The sequence below is a fragment of the Callithrix jacchus genome, chromosome 6 (assembly GCF_049354715.1).
Source record: "Callithrix jacchus isolate 240 chromosome 6, calJac240_pri, whole genome shotgun sequence".
NCBI classification, from domain to species: domain Eukaryota; kingdom Metazoa; phylum Chordata; class Mammalia; order Primates; family Cebidae; genus Callithrix; species Callithrix jacchus.
Window position 1 is genome coordinate 7528406 of NC_133507.1, and position 24850 is coordinate 7553255.

The 24850-nt window shown below is 45.9% G+C and overlaps 1 protein-coding gene and 1 long non-coding RNA gene across 15 annotated transcripts in view; one reads left to right on the top strand and one right to left on the bottom strand.

Moving 5' to 3' along the window:
• ENTREP2 (endosomal transmembrane epsin interactor 2) overlaps positions 1-24850 on the bottom strand; it is a 425727-nt gene that overhangs the window by 138190 nt on the left and 262687 nt on the right. The window lies entirely within an intron of this gene.
• LOC108592113 (uncharacterized) lies at positions 48-22126 on the top strand. 4 transcript variants are annotated; one of them, XR_013536582.1, is made up of 6 exons: positions 48-260; positions 2967-3064; positions 3698-3875; positions 5610-11948; positions 20953-21089; positions 21856-22126. It is a non-coding gene; the product is annotated as an uncharacterized LOC108592113 (long non-coding RNA). The 4 variants fall into 4 exon arrangements; XR_013536581.1 differs by lacking the exons at positions 20953-21089; positions 21856-22126 and having other exon boundaries at positions 5610-14141; XR_013536583.1 differs by lacking the exons at positions 5610-11948; positions 20953-21089; positions 21856-22126 and adding an exon at positions 4200-5315.

Genomic DNA, 24850 nt, shown 5'->3' on the forward strand with positions numbered 1-24850 from the left:
CACAGGAGGGGCGCGCGGCGACGGCGGAGGCTGCGCGCTGCGTCACTAAGCCTGCGCCTTGCGTCGCGGCGGCTGGACGGTGCGCCTGCGCGGCTGCCGCGGGTACAAAATCAAATAGCGTTTTTTTTTGTGCAGCCTTTGCTGGTCCGGGCGATGATTTTTAGTAGAGTGAAGTGTTCTTACCAAACCATGCAAGCGGAGGACGAGAACCAAAATCCCTAAACAAGTGTGTGGCTAAATTCAGGACCACACAGGCTCAGGCAAGTTTTACAGACAGTATGATGCGTTTGTAAATCGGGAGCATTTGTCAAGATCTCAAAGATCAATATGTGAGGGGGGGGGAAATAAAAAAGGTGAAGAGGAAGGTACGGCTTTGGAAGTAAAGTAAAAGCATTTATTTCTACACAAAATGTGGGAGGACATAAAAAGCCCCAAGGGTTCTTAGTTTTCGTCCCTCCGCCCAATTTCATACCCTCCAACCTATTACCCCCAGTTACTTTCCCTAATGCCCCGGGGAGTCTGTTAAAAACCAAAGTCTGCGGCAGGCTTTCCTCGCAAGCAGGACTTCGGTTTCACTATTTCCGTATTTATATATTTTGCATTAAACTCTAGCTAGACAACTATGAGAAAACAACACGAAACGTGTCAATATTAAGTAATGTTGTAGTTTGTCAAGTGAGTGTATCTTTTCGAAAAGATAAAACCACTGCTTTGGGCTCACAACCACAATTTTAACAGAAATGGGCAAGAGGAATGCTGCAAACAGAAACGTGCACGCTCAAGAGATTACCATTTAATTGGGGGCATGACTCATCAAAAATTGCAATAATGTGGATCTCTTAAATTTCTTAATTCGTAATATATTAGCTTTAAAGAAAAGAGAACACTAGGGTACCATCCCTCATAATCTGTGATGTGTGCAGTCTCTGTATTTTAATTGTGCAACTCAAGCAGCCAAAATGAGTCATTTCATTAACTGAAACCATCAGCAGTCTGCTGCCAGTACTTCTACAGATCTTAGCAAATGTGTTTCTTCTCTATTTATTGACTTGCAAAGAAGAAACTGAATTTCCCTGTCTTTTTAAAGCTACCCAGAAAGTGGATAAACTCTTCAAAGAACCAAATCAAATTGATTTCCTCTTTAATGCAAATATATTCAAAGGAAAGCAATTTCAAATATATTCAAAGAACACATTATCTGAATAATAGCATCAAACACAACCTTATTAAAATTTTGTTAAATGTTAGTAGCATAACACTTTTGTTTGTGATTCAGTAGGAAAATGCAATCTGATAATGGCACTGGAACTGCAATACTAAATGCAAAATCATATTCCATGAACTAATGCAAGTATGCTAGAATCTGGTATGCAAAGAGTAATAACTTACTGCTCCACACGAGATCCAACTACATCCTCAGGCATCAATCTTAATGACAGAGGCCTACTATGAACAACAAATATATTATCAAGGCATTCATTTTTTTTTTTTTTTTTTTTTTTTACAATGAGAAAATTCATCTGGTTCAGTTTCCGTGCAAATTAAAATTTGGACTTAGGTTCATAAAAGCTTCCTGCCATCTAGAATTTTGAAAAAATTGAGTCAAAAAAGTACAGTGGCCAAGATATAAGGGGGAAGTGGAAAATTAGATAAAAGCTACTGTCCACAGTTGGGCTGGTTTTTCAGTGCTGCTTCTTGCTAAGGTATTCATTCTCTTACATTACCAAGCAGCAGCCAGTCAGGCCCTGTGACTGTGAAAATCAGCAGTGTCCTTCAGCAGCACTCCTACCTAGATAGCAGACTGTCATTACTCCAAATAGTGGAGAAGGGATGTGAGTTTTTAAAGTCTCAAAACGCCTCTCTACGCTCTGTCCAGAGAGGTGAGAAAATGCAGCCATAAAATAACATTAGAATGAAGTTTAGGCACTGCATGGGGAAGTCATCCAGACGGACATTCCACCCTGGATTGATACTGGAAGCCATGGATGTTTGGGGAGAAACTGTGGTGATGGCAATACTAACATTCTTACCAATAAACAGGACTGACAACAGCCAATGATTCTATAGTAGTTCCTGCTCCCTCTCCGTATCTGCAGTTTCACTTTCTACGGTTTCAGTTACCCACAGTCAACCACACTCCAAAAAGATTAAGACATTTTTGGAGACAAACCACAATATAACTTATACCATATTGTTATAACTGCTGTACTTTACTGTTAGTGTCAACTGAAGGATGCTGAGGTTCGTAAAGTTGGAGAGAAGAGCTTTAATTCTCATAAAGGGTTGCAGTCTGCAGGGCTGCCACTCCAGCAGGCTAGGAAGCACAACCTCAGGCCAGAAGCCAGAAACAGACACTTCAAGGGAGGGGAAAAAGCAGCAGGAGTCTATGCAGAGTGGGGTGGCCAAATATACAGATTTAATAAGCTGTAGGAGGAGTCATGAATATTTATGCAAAGAGAAAGGTGCACATGCGCAATTGCACTTCATGCCTCTCCATGGGACCCATGTTCCAAAATTGGCAGTGTTCGCATGATCCAGGGTAGGAGTTTTCGGCCCTGTGACATAAAAAGGTGACGCAGGGGACATGAAAACCCTGACCGCACATCTTCCATAGACTGGCCACAACTACTCCATGGTCGGTGGTCTTTTATCAAGAAGAATGACCCATCAGTTGTGCCAAAACTGCAAAAGGAGGGGCAGCATCAGGTCGTGATACCAGAGGTAGAGTCTTTTGAAAGGGCTGATTTCTGTTTAGCTCTCAGGGAAGAAAGCCTATTGGCAGTTAGAGGGGAAGAAGGTTTTCAAGGTTATTCTGGGGTCCTCTTGGCCAAGGGTGGGGGGCCTGTCCAGTCAGCTGGAGAGCTTAAGATTTCATTTTATTTCTCATTCATTATTGTTAATCTCTACTGTAACTAATTAATAAATTAAACTTTTTTTTTGAGATGGAATCTCATTCTGTCTCCCAGGCTGGAGTGCAGTGTCACCACCTTGGCTCACTACAACCTCTGCCTCCAGAGTTCAAGCAATCCTCCCACCTCAGTCTCCCAAGTAGCTAGGATTACAGGTGAGTGCCACCACGCCTTTTTTTTTTTTTTTTTTTTTTTTTTTTTTTGAGATGGAATCTTGCTCTGTCACCAGGCTAGAGTGCAGTGATGTAATCTCTGCTCACTGCCACCTCTGCCTCCTGAATTCAAGCAATTCTCCTGTGTCAGTCTCCTGAGTAGCTGGGATTACAGGCAGGCACCACCACACCTAGCTAATTTTTGTATTTTTAGTAGAGACAGAGTTTCACCATGTTGGCCAAGATTGTCTTGATCTCTTGACCTTGTGATCTGCCCTCCTCGGCCTCCCAAAGTGCTGGGATTACAGGCATGAGCCACCGCTCCTGGCCTAAATTAAACTTTATCATAGGTGTGTGTGCTGATTAATACTAAGTGTCAACTTGACTGGATTGATGAAGGCAAAGTATTGTTCCTGGGTGTGTCTGTGAGGGTGTTGAAAAGGAGATTAACATTTGAGTCAGTGGACTGGGGAAGTCAGACCCGCCCTCAATCTGGGTGGGCACCATCTAATCAGCTGCCGGATTAGCTGGAATAAAGCAGGCAGAAGAATGTGGAAGGTCTTGACTTGCTGAGTCTTCTGGTCTTATCTTTCTCCCATGCCGGATGCTTCCTGCCCTTGAACATTGGACTCCAAGCTCTTCAGCTTCTGGACTCTTGGACTTCTATCAGTGGTTTGCCAGGGTCAAGGGCCTTCAGCCACAGACGGAAGGCTGCACTGTTGGCTTCCTGACTTTTGAGGTTTGGGGACTCAGACTGGCTTCCTAGCTCCTCAGCTTGCAGATGGCCTACTGTCGGGCTTCACCTTGTGATCATGTGAGTCAATCCTCCTTAATAAACTCACCTTCATAGATACATCTATCCTATTAATTCTGTCCTCCAGAGAACCCTGACTAATACAGTATGTGTCTATATTTGGGGAAAACATTGTGTATTTAGGGTTTGGGGCTGTCCACGATTTCAGGCCTCCACTGAGGGTCTTGAAACACATCCTCCACAGAGAAGGGGGTCCTGTTACACAGAGTGAATGGTGGGTCAGACCTTATTCCAGGTGGCTTACAGGTGTTACTTCACTTATTCCCCACAAGGAACCGAGGAGGCATGTGCCCTTACTATGTTTCTCTTCTCACAAATAAACAGGCACAGGGGAAGATTCTTACGTTTTCAGGTTCTACAGCAAGTGAGTGATAGATCTGGGATCTGAACACAGCCAATCTGCCTCCAGAGACTGGGCTCTTAACTGAATACTGATTCAGAGCAAACAGAGAGATGGTGTCCTTGAAAAAGTAAGGGCTCTGGGATCCGATGAACTAAGATCGAAACCTGTATGACGCTGGGAAAGCTACTGATAGAGCTCCAAGTCAGCAAAATGAGTGCTAATCCTGGCATCAAGGGATTAAGGGAGATGCGTTTACCAAGTACCTAGCACAGGGCCTGGCAGGGTAGTTGATAACAGTTTGCTTCGTTCCAGGATTTCTGATAAGGAAAATATTTGAGGACTACACATAGTTGTGTATACTGTAGGGGAGGCAAAACCTTACTTCCACCCTCAAAGTCCCAGATGGACCTGAGACTTAAATTGACATGAAACAGATTAACAGGAGAAAAGCATTCAAATTTCATAAAAGTTCTACATGACATAGGAGCCCTCATTCGGGAAATGAAGACCCAAAGAAGTGGCAAAACCTGAATGCTTTTATATTTGCTTGAACAAAGAGAGGTAACTGTGGAAAAGTAGATTATGTGGGAGGATAAAGGGAGAAAATTATTTTAACAAAGTTGTTGGTACACAATGCACTTGGCTTTGACTCTTTTTTGAGTAATGTTTCTTTCCTCTTGGTACAGTGAAGCCATTTTTCACATGGGAGTTTTTATCTCCTGTTTTCAGGAAGAAAAGAGGAAATTCAAATGCCCTTCTTGCATCTGCTATTTTTCAAGTGCCTTTAGCTCAAAGTAATCCTCATGCCAAAGTGGCATATTTTGGGCAGCATATTCTGCCATCCTCCAGTAGAACGATGAGAAAGATGTTCACTGCAGTGAAATACATGTACGCAAAAATCAGAAGGGCTGGAAAGAAATATATACATATCAAGGTGCTATTAAAGTTAATTTGCTTTTAAAAATAAAATCAATCCTGATTTTCTTGCTTGGGAGATGAATGAAAAATATATTTTCAATGAAGTTTAACTTCCAAGTGACACTGTGCCTTAGCAGCTATGTACATTCCCATGTTCAATAAATTCAGTGTGATTTGAATATGGCATTTATGACTTTCTGTTCAGGCAGTGAAGTAATAGAAGTGGTTAAAAAAGAAAAACATTTCCAAACACTTTATGTTAATGGCCTTCATGCTTTCATTACTAGACCCAAAAGAAAAAATCAAAATTCTTTGAGGCAAAAACAAAGCTACCTAAGATTTCAAGTGCAAAGAACAAGGAAATGCCTACTACCCATTGCTCTTTAGCTGTTTGTAGTAATTAAATGTTTTATTTCATCTCCTCAATAGCAAATGCCTGCCAAGAAACTCTAATCATCTTTATTATCTACTAGATTCTCCTCTTCGTTCATGGTATTTCTTCTGAACCAGAAAAAGGCTTTAATTTTCTGACAGCAACACAGTGCTAAAAGCAGGTGAGGACTTTTTAGGAAGAAAGGCAATGATCAAAGCATGCAGCCATCACATACGAGCCATTCTCTATCTTTTCCAGTGGAAGACAGTGGGCCAATGTGAGCAAAAGAGTCGGAGGGCAGATACTGTGCTGGTGGGTTGACAGCAGGAAAAGCAATCCAGACATCTTAATGGTTGCAGTAAAGTTCCTTGTGTCTGCATATTTACAAGTTATATATATTCATTCACAGCAAAGATCCCTCCTTCTTAGAGCACATGGTAGACTACCTCATAACACTTTGTCCCTCATAAATGAAATTCTGATGAAACAGCATCAGAGATTTCCTTGGCTGGTGGAAGCGGGTGGAGAGGTGGGCCTTGATAAGATGGTGCTTACCAAGCATTGCAGCCATTTGGCCCAGAAGCCTGGTGTTAGACTCTTTTCTAGACTCACATCTTTCAGTTTTCCAGGGCCCCTATGGAAATCATTAAGGCCTGTTAAGTTATAAAATTACAAACATCCAAGGTCTTCATAGTGGTAACTGAGATTCTCTTTGTTTGCTTGGTTTCTTACCCCTGTGTTCTGTATCCTTTCCCTTTAGGAAGAGCCTATTCCCATTTTTAAGAGACTTTGGTATAAGGCTCTGCCTTCCTTTCCTGAGTGCCCAAGATTCAGGCCAGACACAGTGACTGGTTCAGAAGTTCAGTCAGCATCCTTTCAGGACATTCAGACAGATTCTCACTCCCCTGAGCTAACAAGCCGAGGGGTGATGGAAACCTAGCCACGCATGCCCTTGCTTCAGAAAAAACCGCCTCAGGGTGAAGCCAACTCAAAAAAGATCTAAGAGATGGGAAACAGTCTTAATGTTGCCATCTGAATCCATGGATGCTGAATTCAGGATCAGAATCCTGGAGATCATGAATTCCTAGAGCATCTCCTTTGGCCTAATCTGCTTTCAGTTGGTTCCTTCACTTGAAGGTGAACAAGGTCTGGCTAAATCAGTAGCTAAACCTATTATTCGGGGGAAAAGGTAGTTAAGAAATGAGACTTTGTTTAAAGCCATGGAGCCAGGGGAGATTACTATTACCAATGAGGAGTCTTGAATGTCACGAGAGGTGAAGCAAAGACCCTGTGCCATCTTTGTTGTTTCTTCCCGGTGTTCTGTTGCTGGGCAATGTGCTCATTTCAGTTGGTGGCAACAAGGGTAAGGGAGAGACAAGTTATGAAGAACTGTCCTTGTCCAAATGGAAAGTACATAGAGGCTGGGCGCAGTTGCTCACGCCTATAACCTCAGCACTTTGGGAGACTGAGGCGGTGGATCACTTGAGGTCAGAAGTTCCAGACCAGCCTGGCCAACATCGCAAAACCGCAGCTCTACTAAAAATACAAAACTTAGCCGGCCTGGTGGTTGTTGCCTGTAATCCCAGCTACTTGGGAGACTGAGGCAGGAATCGCTTGAACCTGGGAGGCAGAGGTTGCAGTGAGCCAAGATCATGCCACTACACTCCAGTCCAGGCTGGGCAACAAAGCGAGACTCCATTTTAAAAAAAAAAAGTAAAAATGAGTTAATCTGGTGATTTACCTTTGCAGAAAGGAGTTTTATACAACTTGGAATATATATATGTATTTTGAGATGGAGTCTCATTCTGTCACCAGGCTGGAGTGCAGTGGCGCGATCTCGGCTCACTGCAACCTCCGCCTCCCGGGTTCAAGTGATTCTCCTGCTTAGGCCTCCCTAATAGCTGGGACTACAGGCATGCACCACCACACGCAGCTAATTTTTGTATTCTTAGTAGAGATGAGGTTTCACCATTTTGGCCACAGGAATATAATTTAAAGTAGCGGTACTATGGACCAGTTTCATGAAAGGCAATTTTTCCAAAGGAGCTGTGGGGTCGGGAAGACGGTTTCAGGATCCCCACCTGCGCAGTTCAGAGTAGGGCTCACATCTCTATGAGAATCTAACGCTGCCGCTTATCTGACAGGAGGTGGAGCTCAGGTGGTGATGCTCACTCCTCCGCCACTCACCTCCTGTGCTGTGACCAGGTTCCTAACAGTCCACAGACTGGAACTGGTCCACAGCCTGGGGTTTCGGAACCCCTGCCTCAAAACAGATGCTACTCTAAAGTAGCTGTCTTCTTCATATTTAACTCAAAGCATTTCCCCACCTGCTATCCCAAGCAAGATGACAGACAACAGAAACCTCATTCTTGTAGGCTACACTTTAGCCTAAAGTAGAGAGATACGCGCAGGACAGAGGTATGTCCACAAGGAGAGCTGACAAAGCTAATACCCAGAAAGGGACGAGGCAGATAGGCTATGAGAAAACTGAACATGTCAAAATGGAAAAAAATAACAGTAGAGAAAAAAATAAAAATATTCAAGGCAGACAAGAAAGACCCTATATATAATCATAACTGGCGGTCTTGAGGGAGCTAACCACCGCTGAGAGAGGAACGGGTGACTGCAGGAATGCTGGGGACACGGGTTTACACGGGTTTACACAGGCCCTGCCTCTCTGGTCCCACCCCCACCCCACCGCAGCTCCCTCCCTTGGACTAATAACCAGAGCAAGCATACTTTCAGGGCTGGAGGGGAATCAGAGGCCATGGGTTCGCCAAGATCTGCAGGAGAGAGCGCCAGTACAGGGTTCCTCCCTCTCTGAGATGCAAGTGAGAGCTTAGCAACTTCATATGGAGAAGAGGGCTTGCCCCTTCCTCAGGCCTGGGAAAAGCAAGGACTGTGTGGTACTTGTGGGGTCTGTGGGCAGAAGCCTGTGTCTCCCCTTTGAGAAGGTCCACAGCTGTCCCCTTTCTGAGAATAGTCCTGTCCCAGGCTGCTGTTCTTCAGGGGAGCCTCACAGGCAGCACAAGTGGTGCCAGGCCTCGAGGTTGGGAGAGCCAGCCGTTTGCCTCCCATGAGGCCTGGGCTCCGAGAGGCCCTTCATAGCACTTCAACAGGCACGTAGACAGTGTGCCCTCTGACGCACCGTGGCCATAAAAGCAAAACCTGCTGGGCCTCTTGCTTCCTGCCAGCCTCATACTTTTCCAGTGACTCCCAACAACGTGACCCACATACCCTATTCCGGTTATCCCACTGGGTATCTTTGGCCTCTTTTCTGCAAATCGGTTGACCGCAGATGTATGAGTTCATTTCTGGAGCCTCAGTTCTGATCCACTGCTCTATGTGTGCACTGGTGTCCCGGGGCTGCCATGGCAGAAGGCCACAGACTGGGCGGCTTCAACAGCAAAGCGATTCCTCACAGTTCTGGAGGCTCCAAGTCCAAGAGATCAAGGAGTCGGCATGTTGCTTCCTGCTGAGGCTTCTCTCCATGGCCTGCAGATGACCACGTCCCCACGGTGTTCTCAGCGGGCCCTTCTCTGGGCACAGACATCCGTCGTACCTCTTCCTCATTTTACTTGCTGTAAGGACACCAGTCCTATTGGATCAGGGCCCCACTATAAAGGCCTCATTTTAACTTTTAAAGAACTTGTTTTCACACACAGTTGATGAGTCTGAGGTTGAGTCTTTTGAATTCCGGGGAGACACTGCAGCCCATCACAACATAGCTCTATGTGAGCCACTGCTACACTGCAGCGTTCGTTTTGAAATGAGAACGTGTAAGTCCTCCAGTTTTCTTATTTTTCAGGATTACTGTGGCTATTCTGGGTCCCTTCTGTCTCCCTATGACTTCTAGAATCGCCTTGTCAATTCCTGTTAAAAATTCAGTTGAGATTTTCATAGGGCTTGTTTGGAGTCTTTAGATCAATTTGGGTAGCACTGACATCTTAAAATTACATCTACTGATCCACGTACGTGGGTTGTTAATGTGGACAAGTAAATTTATTACTCCTCGAAAAAATGATTTTCACAAACTTTGTATCAAGATGAGAACTGATGTAGTATCTTTCTACCTGAAGGGAGCAAGAAAGTCAGGTGGTATGTCCTTTGTACATGGGCAACCAATTTCTCACCTAGACTTTCTTTTGCTCACCTGGACCAAAGAAAAGAAAGGTATTGAAGAAATGTGAAAATTGCTTTCCTTAGTATGTAAAGCTGTTAAATGAGTAAAGGCTGTGCTCCCCTAGAATTCTCACATTTCCATTTGTATGTATCTGCATTTCCCAGTAACCCACTAAGTTATGTATGCACGTGATCCTGAAGCACCATGATTAGATACAAAGGTCTCCATCTACCACGTTCCCTTCTGTCAGATCATTAAAAGACCTCTCCCTACTCCAGTTCTCTGAAAACGTGTAAATCATGCTCAGCACAGTGCAAACTCCACTAGGAGAGGCTGAGCAACTCATTTACTACACAGTCCCTGGCCCTGAGAGGGAGCCCCAGAAATCCCATGTTAAAGGAAACTTCCGTTTTCTCCCCAGCTGCTTTCCTTGAGTCTGCATGACGCGCCTTGACGGCTATGTGGAGCTGTCAAAAGCCTTGAACAGGGAAAATATCGAAGAATGGCATTCCAGGAAATAAGCTTAATCTCAGTTGGACAGAAGGAGGTACAAAGAAGGCTTGGGGAAGGAAGAGGCAGGATATGGGGAAGACAGAATGGATTCTGTAACATCAGGAAAAAATAGGAACCTTATAAATACCAAGATGTTACCTGGCAGACACATGTCAGCACCTGGGTTATGAAAGACAGACCAGGCCGGGCACAGTGGCTCACACCTGTAATCCCAGCACTTTGGGAGGCCGAGATGGGGAGATCACAAGGTCAGGATATTGACACCACCCTGACCAACAATGGTGAAACCCCATCTCTACTAAAAATACACAGATTAGCTGGGCGTGGTAGTGCGCGCCTGTAGTCCCAGCTACTCAGGAGGCTGAGGCAAGAGAATCACTCAAATCCAGGAGGCAGAGGCTGCAGTGAGCCAAGATCACACCATGCACTCCAGCCTGATACAATGAGGCTCTGGGCTGGGGGACGGGGGGGCGGGGGACGGGGGGAGAAAGACCAGCTAACTAACGCCCACCCACAGAGGTGAGAGTCACATTCTTTGAAAAGGAAGAGAGCAGAGAGGGAACCTGCTGCCTGGTGAGATCTCAGCTGGCCTGGTTGCAGCTTTGCTTCCAGAAGCCAGGGAACCACCATGGGAAGGGCAATAAAGCATGAAAGGGAGAGGAGCTTGGTTTTCTGATGGTCTGCTGCTCCAGAAGTTGGCAACACCATCCCTTCCTCTGCCGGGATAAACTAGGGCATCCTTTTTGAGATGCAGTACTTTTTTTTTTTTAAAGACTTTATTAATCCCACATGTTTGAGAAGTGGCTGGGAAAGCAAACATTAACTAATTACGTGCTTCCTAGGATTCAACCAGTCATTAAAAACATATCCGTGAAATTTTCTTGAGCTGTTCAATTGTTTATCATTATCCAAGTGGTTCTACTCATGCATTTCTTTTCCTTTCACATTTACCTCTAAGCAAATTGCCTAATTCAGCATGGTTATTCTTCTGGAAATTTAAAAGCTGTGTATTGGGAAATTTCACACAGTAACGTCAATACGCTGTTATGCTTAATCCTTAGTGCCTAGGTATGATTATTAGATGTACTTTATAGAAATTCTGCTGAACTCATTGTAATTTATTATCCATTCACAGTTTTACTTGCGTAGTCTTACTCAAGGGTATTTTCTAAATGTATAAATAAATGATGCAGCCTATTAGAATGGAGGTTAAATAGTAAGTGACTGGCTTAAGAGTGGACATGTGACCCAGCTCTGGTCAGTGAGTTGCAAGGGGTATTTTTGGGGGCATCTAAAAAATGTTTACTTGCCCTTAAAAAGAAGTTTATAGGAAAAAAAGCAGGAAAACTTTCCAGTTCTATCGAACCCCATACCGGGGATCTGCACGGACCGCCTCAAGCAGTGGCAACAGTCTCATGACTGAGTAGAGCTAAGCCACCGCATCAACACATTGAAACCGGCAGAGGGGAAAGGGGGAAAGATTCTGCGTCCCTGACTTTGCTAGGCTACTGAACCAGCTAACCCTGCGGCAGCCCCCCTCTGGACTTGCCATTTGATGTAATAACGTCCTTCATTGTTTAAGCTTGTGTGAACTGATTTTATATCACTTGCAGCCAAAAGCCACTCCAAAGCTTCCCAGCTGACATGTGTAGACTAGGAAGTCCCAACAAGAGGAACAGACTTTACCTAGTGAGGCCATGCCAACCCACTGCACCTGTCTCTGAGATCTACAGACATCTGAATGTGAGCTTGAAATGCTGCTCAAGTTTGGGTAGACTACAGCTCAAGAATGGGAGACGACAGGTTGGTAATCTTCCTATCTCTCTAGGGCAAAGAGATAGTGAGATGTTACCTGGGACCTGAGAAAGGGGGAAGGTCTATGGTTTGCCCAGATAGCTAAAGTCTGTAGGTTAGAAAGACAGGATTTGTTTGGAAGTTATGAAGATGTATCCTGATATGTCATGGACATCATGTGATACGGTTTGGCTGTGTCCCCACCCAAATCTCATCTTGACTTGTAGCTCCCATAATTCCCATGTATTGTGGGAGGGACCCCATGGGAGATAAGTGAATCATACGGAAGGCTTCCCGCATACTGTTCTCATACTAGTGAATAAGTCTCAGGAGAGCTGATGATTTCATAAGGGAAACCGCTTTCACTTGGTTCTCATTCTCTCTTGTCTGCTGCCATGTAAGACATGCCTTTTGCCTTCTGCCATGATTGTGGGGCCTCCCCAGCCACATGAAACTGAGTCCATTAAACCTCTTTTTCTTTATAAATCACCCAGTCTCAGGTATGTCTTTATCAGCAGCACAAAATCGGACTAATACCTCATCCTAACTTGAATGATGCCTGTCCTCAGCCAGTGGTCCACTGAGAGTATCCATCAAGGAGTTTTCTCCCACTGCACACTGGACCTCAGCCGTTATCACAAGCTCCCCACCACTCTTCACATTGTTCCTTGTTTCCAGCAAGTTACCTCTTCTCCACACATCTCATGACTTCAGTATTTTAGATGCCTGTCACATTGCCTGTCGCTGATCCTTGACTCTTGAGACCACACTGCGTGTGACGATCTTGGTCCTGTTTGCTTGAAGACAGGAAGTTATAACCCAAGCCTCTAGAGGACTTCAGGCGTACCCGTCTGTTCTTGCTGCCTGGACTCCTGCAGCACACCCAAATCTGCCCTCTAACCGCTTCTTGGCTACAAATGGTCTCAATATGGTGATGGCCAGGGGACAGATGAGCTTTGAAAGCCTCAGACCAACCAGCCAGATGTTCTCTTGCCTCCAGTGGTCACTGTTGATGCCTGGTATCAGGGTGTGTCCAGAGGTTGACACACTGTTGGTCCCCGTGGCCTATGACAGAGGCCCGTACTCAGCACAGGGAGTACAGACCAAAGACCAGAGTCCAGCAAGAATCTATGGACCAAAGGTTAGGCAGTCTGGAGACGGGTATCTCTGGCAGACCCCACAGTGAGGAGCAGCTATCCCAGGCCAGAGTAGGGTCCACTGGCTGATCTGGGGGCTCTGGAGCAGATCAGAGGGAGCATGTCTTGTCCACTTGAAAGGGAAGTTGCAAGGTGGTACTGAGGATAATTCGGCTCCACTTGACTCTCAGAAGATTATCCCCACCCTCACCATGAGGAGAAGAGACATTGCAGTATGCCAGTGCAACCGTGGACAGAAAACAATCCCACCCTATCTGCCTCTATCTCGCCCTTTTTTTTTTTGAGACAGAGTCTTGCTCTGTCATCCAGGCTAGAGTAGAATGGTGTAAGCATAGCTCCCTATAACCTCAAGCTTCTGGGCTCAAGCGCTTCTCCTGCCTCAGCCTCTCCAGTAGCTGGGATTACAGGCACGAGCCATCATGCCTTGCCCCATCTCTATCAATCCACCACGGCCTGGTGTGGGTGGGGGCAGAGAGGGTTATCATAGCCTGCTATCATAGCCCGCAGCTGGGCCCAAACCAGCACCGGGGAAACTCTGCACCCGCCACAATGATGCAGCACAGCAAACTCATGTGCCACCTAAGAGGGACAGTGGTTTGAAGGAAGGAGACAGCCAAATTCTCGAACAGATGGCTACTATGGAGCAGAACTAATGATAGAAGTTGAAATAGACTATATAATACAAATAATGAGAACACATGAGGAGATATTAGTAGAGCACAGAAAAACGCTGCCTGAACAGAAAAATGCTTGATTTTTTTGTTTTGTTGTTCCCAGATCCTAAGAGAAACTCCAAATGCTTGACTTTTTCATTTACAAATTTAGTAGAGGTACTGTATAAGAGAACAGCCCCACTGAAACCCAAGTTACTATGTTAGGAAGATGAAATGAAAGGTGTATCTCACAACACAGATAAAACGTTAATGAACCAAGAATCACGAGTTCATCAGGAAGACATGGAGGGTGGATGCAGGAGGCGGCATCCTAGATAAATAATAGGAGTTGGGGGAGAAAACGAAAGTATGACAGAGAATAAACAAAGAAATGCCAAAGAAACAAAACCAACCAAGTCTTAAGATTGAAAGCGTTCTGAAAACGCTGCATTCAGACACATCCTCGCAAAGTTTCTGAATTTCCAGAATAGAGAGAAAAATCATAAAACCTTCCAGACAGGAAGAACAAGTTGCTTTTAGAAATAACCAGTCTAGGGGTCAGGGATGATGGCTCACGCCTGTAATCTCAGCACCGGGAGGCTGAGGCGGGCAGATCACTTGAGGTCAGGAGTTCGAGACCAGCCTGGCCAATATGGTGAAACCCCATCTCTACTAAAAATACAAAAATTAGCTGGGTGTGGTGGTGCGTGCCTATAATCCAAGCTACTCAGAAGGCTGAGGCAGGAGAATTGCTTGCACCCAGGAGGCAGAGATTGCAATGAGTCGAGATTTTGCCATTGCACTCCAGCCTAGGTGACAGAGAAAGACTGTCTCAAAAGAAGGAAGGAAGGAAAGGAAGGAGGGAAGGATGGGAGGGAAGGAAGGAAGGAAGGAAGGAGGGAAAGGAAGGAGGGAAGGATGGAAGGAAGGGAGGGAGGGAGGGAGTCAGTTTAATATCACTCTGTCAAAGAAAAGAAAGAAAAAAGGGAGAAAGAGAAAGAAGGGAGGGAGGGAGAGAGAGAGAATGAAAGAAAAGAAAGAAAGAATGGAAGGAAAGGAGGGAGGGAGGGGCGAGGCAGGGAGGGAGGGAGGGGAAGGAAAGGAAAGAAGGGAGGGCAGGCAGGCGGGAGGGCCAGTCTCACATCACATTTCTCGCCTGTAGTCATGGAAAGCAGTAGATCATGGGCTAAGATGTAGTGCCTAGGGAGAAGAAAGAACTGATGAAGAATCCTCTACCAGGCATCAATTTCTACAGAGAAATCGATGATTGGGCCTGCAGCTTCCCTGCATGAGCTCTGCGAATACTCTAGGATTCACTCACCAAAGAGCCTGATCAAAATAAGAACCCAAGGGAGAAGACGGAGTGCAGTGATCAACAGTGAGAATGAATCTCACAGTACTGATTTTTACATTGTGATAGCACAATGATAAAGGGAATGGAAGTCATAACACAACTGTTCTTAAGGATTCTCGAAATGAAATAAGGAAAATTTTAGTTAGATCCTAGCCCCAAACCATCTCGGCATACTCCAGGAATGAGAAGAAGACAGGGGTGACAAGAGCGAAAAGAAACATGAGCTCCTTCAGGGCATTAGGTGGGATGAGATGAAAATATTTAGGTAGGAAGGTGTGCTGGTGATTAAGCTATGTTTTCTCAATTTCGAATCCACTGCTCCCTGGCGCTAAGTCAGGGGGGTGCTCTTTAAGCTGTGGTTTTCTTTCGTTAGATGGTCTTCTATTGGGATCTTCCAGTAAGAGGCAATGGAGGGAGCCTGAAAAGTGAGGAGAGGAGATGAACTTGCTTCTTCCTTTTCGCTTGCTTTCCCTGTCGGTGCCAGCCTGCCCAGTCCCTGCCCTGGGCTCCAGCCTCTCTCGGGACTCCCAAACCAGCTTTCTGGTGCTCTCTCAAAAGTATGAACAATAGCAAAGCACTTCCCTGAAGATATGAAAAACACTAAAAGAGAATACTATATACAACATTTCCCACTACATTTGAAAAACAGAGAAAATGGCCAAATTCCTAGAAAAACACAACCAAGAAAAACTGGTGCAAGAAAAATCACAAAGTTGGAATAATTCCAGGAGCTTCTGAATCTGGGATTCCAAACTTTCCCTCCCAGAAAACTCCAGGCTGAGATGACTGCACTAGTGAATTCCACCTAAAATTGAAAGAAGAAGTAACACCAGCCTTAAATAAACGCTTCCGGAAAAGCAAAAAAGGGGCTAATCCCCATTGTGTCTTATGAAGGAAGTGTAGTCACCATATGAAAATCTGACAAGGACATTTTGAAAAATGAAGATTAGGCCGGGCTCAGTGGCTCAGTCTGTAATCCCAGCACTTTGGGAGGCCAAGGCGGGTGGATCATGAGGTCAGGAGTTCAAGACCACCCTGGCCAAATGCTGAAACCCTGTCTCTACTAAAAATACCAAATTAGCCAGGTGTGGTGGCAGGTGCCTGTAATCCTAGCTACTCTGGAGGCTGAGGCAGGGAATCAGAGGTTGCAGTGAGCCGAGATCGCACCACTGCACTCCAGCCTGGGCAACAGAGAGAGGCTCTGTCTTAAATTAAAAAAAGAAAAGAAAGAAAGAAAGATGAAGATTAAAGGCCAATCTGCCTCACTAATATACAATAAAAAATCCAGAACAAAACATTAGCAGACAGAATCAAGAGATTTGGTATAAGCAACTAGAGTTCAGTCAAGGAAGTAAGGTTGGTCTAACATTCAAAAGTCAGTCAACGTAATGCACCATATTAACAGAAAAGTCATATGACGAAATTCAGCATTTATTCATGATTTAAAAAGAAACTAACAAAACTTAGCAGCCTGGAAACAGCAAGGAAGCTAATCACCACAAACAACCTGCATTCAACCTCATATGTGAAATAATGAAAATGTTCCCTCAGAGATAAGAAATAACAAAGAGCGCGGCCATCATCACTTCATAGTTTCACTGGAAGTCTCAGCCAGTGCAATCAGAAAAAAGAAATAACAGGAAGATTGGGAAAAAATCCCAAGTTATCTTATTTTTCAAATGATGTGATTCTACATGTAGAAAACTCAAAAGAATGTAAAGTTAACAGACTAACTGGATTTATACAGCAGCTGGATATAAGCTGAAACAGACATACATCAGTTTCATTTCTATTCTCCAAAAACAAACGGAATTAAAGTAACAGCATACGTGGTGCATCTTCTCAAAGACAGATGCAACGCAATCTCCCCCGGCACCAACATGCCCTTTTGTGCCATAATATGGGCGGCTGAGCCTTCCGTCAAGGGACAGAGACTATCTGTCCACCCCCTCAAATATGAACTCCTTTTGTGACTTGCTTTGAACAATGGAATGCAGCAGAAGTGACACTGAGTCCTGGAGCTCCGGCTTCAGAGGCTGGCACTTCCTGCCATGGTCCCCACTCTAATGATCTCCCTGCACAGACAGAGCTCAGCCCACACCACCGACTGGGGATGACAGGAGAGGCTCAGCAGCCAGCATCAAAATTCCAAACAGAAGAGTGACGTCATTTAGACCATTATGTAACCGAGTGTCCTATTTTTAAAAGTATTTCTTCTTTCCTGTTCATGGCTGTTCCTTGTCTTGCCTTTAGCATGAGATAATAGTCTTTGCTCTCTCCCTTCTACCTGGCACAATGTTTCCCTTCTCTAATTATGTGTTTGTTTAGAAGTTCCAGAGACTAAATCTTCAGACAATTCAGGCCACTATGGGATTCTCCCCGACCTGGAGATTACTTCCAAGCCGCAGTTGATTTGCAACCGGGCTGTACCCAAGATGGCAGCAGCCCATTCACCAGATGGGGCAATAACTCAAGATAGCTGTCGGAATAAGTCACGTAGATTGGCACCTCCTCATCCCTCCTGCCTGCCCCTCCCACCGAACTCCCCTTTTTAAGCCCTGACCCTTGACCCAAAAAGCTGAAATGGTTTCTTCCCCATGGAATGGGGAAGAAAGCTTTTGGGATAAAGTCACTTTCCTTTCATCCTGTTCTCAGCTTTGCAAGTGGCAATAACCATGCGTGCATTCGGTTACAACTGGGCTTCTCCAGCTGCACTGCACCACAGAACAGGGTCTAGGCAAGACCAGCAGAAACAAAAACACCCATGGAATCCCAAGGAATGATCAACTGTTGCTGTTTTAAGCAATTACCTTTTGAGGTGGCTTGTGGCACAGCAAGAGATAACCAAAACACCATACTCAATCACAATACCACACACACCTTCATTTTGTTTAAAGTAGATATATATCTAACGAGAGATATACAGTGCCTCTACTCAGAACATTATAGAACAATACTGGGAGAAATTAAGTAAGTCCCAAATACATGTTCTTAGCAGACTTGCTATGGTAGAGATACCAGTATTCCCATATCGATCTATAGCTTCACTATAATCCCATCAAAAATTCCAGCAGGGGTTCTTAAACAATTTGTCTAATTTACTAAAAAACTCATATGAAAATGCAAAGGGCCCTGAATAGCAAAACAAGTCTGAACAACGAAATGCTGAAGTTATAGATGTCAACCCTTGTTTATACATTTAGAGTTATTAAGACAATTTGTTATCAATGCAGAAAGACCAACCTGATCAAACAGAGAATCTAGAAAGTGACTCACGGCTAGAAGGCCGCTCACTGGCCACAAAGATGGCACTGCACACAGTGGGGAAGGGACGGTCTTCGGAAGAAATAGCCCAGGATCAATTGGATATTCATATAGAAAAAAAATGAAACTACATTTTTTTTTTTTTTTTTTTTTTTTTACAAAACATTGACTCTCAGTAAACTGTAGTTCTAACTACGGATAGGAAAATAAAGCTATTTAATGATAACACAGGAGAAAATCTCTGTGACCTTGAGGTAGGAAAGGTATTTTCTAAATCAAGACACTAAAGAGATCATTGAAAAGGCAAGCCTCTGAGAGCAAGAAACACATACTGTTGTGTGTGTATATTTGTATGTGTGTGTGTGTGTCACGTGCCACATAATGCTGTTTTGGTCAAGTCTGGGCCACATATGTGACAGTGGTCCCATTGAACTGTAATGCCCAGCATGGTGCTCCTGTGTCCCCATCACCACCAACACTTGGTGTCGTCAGGGCCTCGGCACTGGCTGTTCTCTCTGCCTAGAAAGTTCTTCCCACATGGCTCACTCTCTTGCCTTCTTCAGGTCCCCAGCAATGCTGAGATCTTCCCTCATAACTATATTAAGTATAGAAATTAACAGTATATAATATTTCTACTGTACCTTTTCTGTGTTTAGGTTAAAGTTTAGATGCACATTTATCCACCACCGTTTTACAGTCACATACAGTATTCAGCACAGTAATGTGCCGGACAGGCTTTTATGGTCCAAAAGCGACAGGCTGTACCCTACAGCCTAGGTGTGCAGCAGGCAGTACAAGCTAAGCTTGAGTAAGCCCCCTCATGATGTCTACACACGTCCACTTCTCAGAACACACCTCTGTTGTTCAGCACATAACACAGGACTGTACATGGACACGTGTACGTATAACACATATGTCTAACTCTGTCCAACAAATCAAAAGTAACTTGATAGGAAAAATGGGCTGGGCGCGGTGGCTCATTGCCTGTAATTCCAGAACTTTGAGAGGCTGAGGTGCGTAGATTGCTTAAGCTCAGGAGTTGGAGACCAGCCTGGGCAACATGGCAAAACCCTGTCTCTACAAAAAATTAGAAAAAGTTAGCTGGGTGTGGTGGTATACGCCTGTAGTTCCAGCTACTCTGAAGGCTGTGGTGGGAGGATGGCTTGAGTCTAGGAGGCAGAGGTTACAGAGAGCCAAGATCATGCCACTGCACTCTAGCCTGAGTGACAGAGGGAGAACCTGTCTCAAAAAAAAAAGAAAAAGAAAAATGTACATAACACAATGGAACATAAGGGTATCACAAAAAAGAGCATCCAATGTGAAACAAGGGTGAAAAGGCACTCCACCATACTGGCAATCAAGGAGATGCCAAACGAACTGTCATGAGACACTGTGACCCGCTCCCCCGTGGCTAAAATGAAAATGACTGACAACACCAAGTGTGGGTGTCAATGGGGAAAACCAGGAACACTGCTGGGGTCACGTCAGCTGGACCAACCACTGTGGAAAATGACCTGGTGTTACCTACTAAAGCTGAACCTATGTACCCCAAAATTTCACTCCTAGAGAGTGCACAAAAAGGTATGATACGAAGCCGGGTGTAGTGGCTCATGCCTGTAATCACAGCACTTTGGAAGGCTGAGGAGGGTGGATCACCTGAGGTCAGTAGTTTGAGACCAGCCTGATCAGCATGGCAAAACCCCGTCTCTACTAAAAACACAAAAATTAGCCAGGCGTGGTGGTGGGCATCTGTAAACCCAGTACCCAGGAGGCTGAGGCAGGAGAATCACTGAAACCCAGGAGAGGTGAAACCAAGATCACGCCACTGCACTCCAGCCTGAGTGACAGAGCTAGACTTCATCTCAGAAAAAAAAAAAAGATATTATATGTAAGTGAAAGTTCACAGCAACATTATTTGTAATGATCACCAAAGTGAAATAATCTAAATGACCATCAACAACAAAATGCATAAATGCGGGACATATTCAACGACACTATACAGCAATGAGAAGGAGGAACTATGGCTAAACGCAGCGACATGAATGATCTCAGTTCTTCGCTGAGGCCCAGGGACCAGAGGGACCCGCGTGCAAGTCCCTCCTCAGCTCCCCACCACAGTTGTCCTCAAAAAAGTCAGTCTTTAAAATCCCCCATCAGTCTGCATGCAAAGCAGCCCCTGCTGCAGCTCTAACCTCGCCTCCTTCCACTTTTCCCGAGGGTGCTCTCCTGAGCCCTCACTGCTCGCTGTCTGCTCCCTGAGTGCCCCTGGCATGCTTCCACCTCAGGGCTCTGCACAGGCCGTTCTCTCTGCCTGGAAAGTTCTTCCCCTGGGGAATCACACGGCTCACTACCTTGTCTCCTGCGGTCCTCAGGGACGATAAGCCCATTCCCATGAATCCATATTAAAGTAGCACCCCATGCCCATACGCCCCGGTTTTTGAACCAGTTTTACTTTTTCACCTTAAAACTAATTTCATCTGATATCTGATGTATCTGCCCATTTTGGATGATCAGTCACCCTGCACTAGAATGCAGCTTTGGGAGGATGAGAATTTCGCCTCCTTTATTCATTGTTATATCCCTAGGAGCCAGAGCACTTCCAGCTCGGGGAAGGCACTCAGTGCAGTTCTGTTCAAAGAACGGCCATGTAAGAAGACAGAGAGACGAATGCTGACGGATGCCGTCTGTGTAGACGGAGCTAGTCTACCCGTCGGCCTCACTGGTAGGTTCCTCTTCCTCCCCAAACCTGTGATTTTCTTTGTCTAGGCTGTGAATTTCTATAGAAGGGACTCCTTCAGCTCCTGCCAGGGCACTGTTGAGACTAGCAGCCGGTGCTGTGGGAGACAAGGGGAGCGAAGCTGAGGAGGACGACGGAGATGTGGCCTTACCTTCTCTTCTAAGGCTCTCACTTAATCCCAAGTGACAATCAGTGTTCACAGAACATGCATGTGCGCCCCTGCAGTTCCAGCCTCCCTTGCAGCTGGGATGGACCATCTGCAGTCTGGTGAATGGACATGGCAGTGGAGGGGGTGTGTCCCCTCTGGCCTGAGGCACTCACCAAGTGGTGCCTCCCCCATCCCTTTCTTCCCCGCAGGCAGCAATTCTGGGGGCCATGGAATGGGTCTCATTGCCTCCCTTCCCACACAGAGGAAAGCTGCCCTGAAGAGTCATCCAGTCCACAGTATGCATCTGTGACCAAGAAACGAACCTTTGCTATGTTGAGCCACAGAAATTTCAAGGGTTTTTTGGTCACTGCTGCGTAGACTATCTCACACCGATGATCTTTTGTCGGCGCCCCCGCTCCAGACTTAGCTGTACTGGGCATCCCTGCGCTCCCCTGTCTAACTCAACCTCTGTCTGCTATGGGGGTCAGAGGGGCAGTTTCGTAGCTGCACAGGCTCCGTGTGGGACTCTGAGGGGGTTCTGTGCTTATCACAGACTGTAAACCAGTGCTCTCGTTTTTGCCCCATCCACATTCCTGCCTTCAGAGATATCTGGTGACACTAATTCCTGAGACTTCCAGGGCCCTGAGGTACTGATTGGCTTGTGTCTTCCTGCCCACCTGGAATCCCAGCTCTCACTCAGCACAGTGGATGAGCAGAAACAGAAGCCAAGCACACAATGACAAGCTTCTCGTGCTTCCAAAACGCTTGTAAGTGACAGAAACTCCACTCCCATTACCTTCAAAATGCTGCTGACATGTCCCATCTATTCACTTCCTCGTGAATTTGAATTTTTTTTCTTTTATTGTCATTTTAATGGTGCTTCAGGAGAAACAGTGATAAACAATATTTAGTGATTATCAACTTATTTTGAATGTTTACTGTAACCATTGCTAAGAACAGCAAAACTTTTAGGTTTACATAGGGTTTTTTTCCTTCCAAGAAGTTCAGAGTACATTTAAAATGTCAGTTCAAAGAACAAAAGAAAACTATTATCATTAGCATTTTAAATGAGACAAAGCGCTGTGAAGTCTGAGAAGCTGCCCCACCATCTAGCGTTTGCCAATGCTGGACACAATCCAGAGCTCCCATGTCATGATCTGATTTTCTACCAGTGTATCCTCAGTGCTATCGTTTATATCCATTTTCCACCTTTCATAGGAACTCCACCCTCATAACCCAAGGAATACCTGCTGGAGACCTGACACTCTGCAACCTTGCCAGGACTTCCACGATCTTAACGAGTCATATCCCAGTTTGACACTGATCATCACTGACAGGCTTCTTCGGTACATAATTTCATGTATGAATTTTCTTTCTTTCTTTTTTGAATATGGAGTTTTGCTCTTGGTGCCCAGGCTGGAGTACAATGGTGCGGTCTCGGCTCACTGCAACCTCCAGCTCCTGGGTTCAAGCAATTCTCCTGCCTCAGCCTCCCAAGTAGCTGGGATTATAGGCACGTGCCACTACGCCTGGCTAATTTTTACATTTTTAGTAGAGATGGGGTTTCATCATGTTGGCCAGGCTGGTCTTGAACTCCTGACCTCAGGTGATCTGCCCGCCTTGGCCTCTCAAAGTGCTGGGATTACAAGCATGAACCACTATTCCTGGCCATGAATTTTTATATATTCCACAAGACACGAAAGTGTAATCAGAGCATGTATACACACACACACGGCTTGGAAAATGCAGAGGTTTCCCATCTAGAAGCTGGACATCTGGTTTGAGAAGGAGAGGCCTAGGGAGAAGATACCTCCAGTCAGTTGCTTCTCTCATTCCTGGCTTCTCTTGCACTGCTATGTATGTGGTCACAAAGACACCAGGTGCAGGCCAAATACACTTGCCATGAAAAAAAGGTAAAAATCAAAACTGATGGCTTCTCAATACTGCTTAGTATTAAAACACAATGCCGCATTCTGTATTATAGCCTTGCAGTCACAAGGGATCTATTCGAGTGGCCATGTGTCAAAGACAATCGCACAAAAAGGCTGGTCTATACGGCTCATGGCCCAACATCCACTGCTTAACATGATGCTTTTACTGGATTAAGACCAAGTCAGGCAAGGACTCCGGAGGAGGACAGAAAACCAAGGTGGACAGATGGTAGGTAGGGAGGTCTTTGGGTTGTAAGGGACAGAAACTCAACTCCCACTATCTCAAACAAAAAGGGGAATTTATTGAGTCTTAGAAGCAAGGAAAGGTTCCTCTAGGTCCCAGACAGAGAGCAGAGATGCAAGCAGGCCCCGGAAGCAGGTGCTCAGCTGCTGTGGGCTTCACTTTGTCGGGCTGTCCCCTCTGTCAACGCTGTGCCCTCTGTGAGTCTGTCCCCTCTGTCCAGGCTGTGAACTCTGTCCAGGTTGTGCCCTCTGTCAGGTTGTACCCTCTGTCAGTCTGTCCCCGCTGTCCCCTGTCAGTCTGTCCCCTCTTTCCAGGCTGTCCCCTCTGTCCAGGCTGTCCCCCCATCCCTGCTGTCCCTTCTGTCCAGGCTGCCCCCTCTGACCAGGCTGCCCCTCTGTCCAGGCTGCCCCCTCTGTCCAGGCTGTTCTTTCTGTCAGACTGTCCCCTCTGTCCAGGCTGTGCCCTCTGTCAGGCTGTACCCTCTGTCAGGCTGTCCCCTCTGTCCAGGCTGTCCCCCCTGTCCCCTCTGTCAGGCTGTCCCCTCTGACCAGGCTGCCCCTCTGTCCAGGCTGCCCGCTCTGTCCAGGCTGTTCTTTCTGTCAGACTGTCCCCTCTGTCCAGGCTGTGCCCTCTGTCAGGCTGTACCCTCTGTCAGGCTGTCCCCTCTGTCAGGCTGTCCCCTCTGTCTTTGGCTTTGCTCTAATCCTGCAGCATGGCTTACTTCACACACAGGGAGGCTTGAAAGCTGGCCATGCTGAGCAACTCTCTTAATGGAGAGGCCGTGTGTGGGGTCCACATCCTCCAACCCCTCTCCATTTCCAGCACACCACACCAAGTCCAGGTATTCTAGGGAATGGAATTCTTTGGGGTTCGCTATCATGCCCAAGGCAGTGCCTTCATGCTGTCCTCATGGGGGGTCCTGCAATAACTGTGGGGAAACTGAGGGTGGGGAGAGAATCTCCGGGAAGAGGAGATGGACCTATGATTCTGATGCTCCCTGCAGCCTGACTTCCACCCTCCATGTCATTGCCAGGGAATCCTGCAGCACAGGGCAGACAGCAAAGAGCCTCTGCCCAATAGGTCTGGTGCTCAGAGCCAAAGAGGACCCTCTGGTTGGACAGTCAATACAAGGAGACTTAGGGCAGGTATGGGCAGCCAGAGTCCCAGGAGCTGGGATGAGGGCCCAGGAATGAGGAAACAGAGAGGAAAGCACACTGACCATTCCTGGAAATGGCGTTATTGCCACATTCTGGAAATTCAAAGAAGCACATGGTGTGTGAGCAGACTCCAGTTAGTGGCCAGAGCCTGGAAGGAACCAACTATGCCTTCAACCTCAGCCCACTCACCACTAACAGAGGAGACAGTGACGAGCCTGAGGGGCAGAAGGAGGCCCAGGCAGAGAACTGCACTTGTCCTGGGTCTC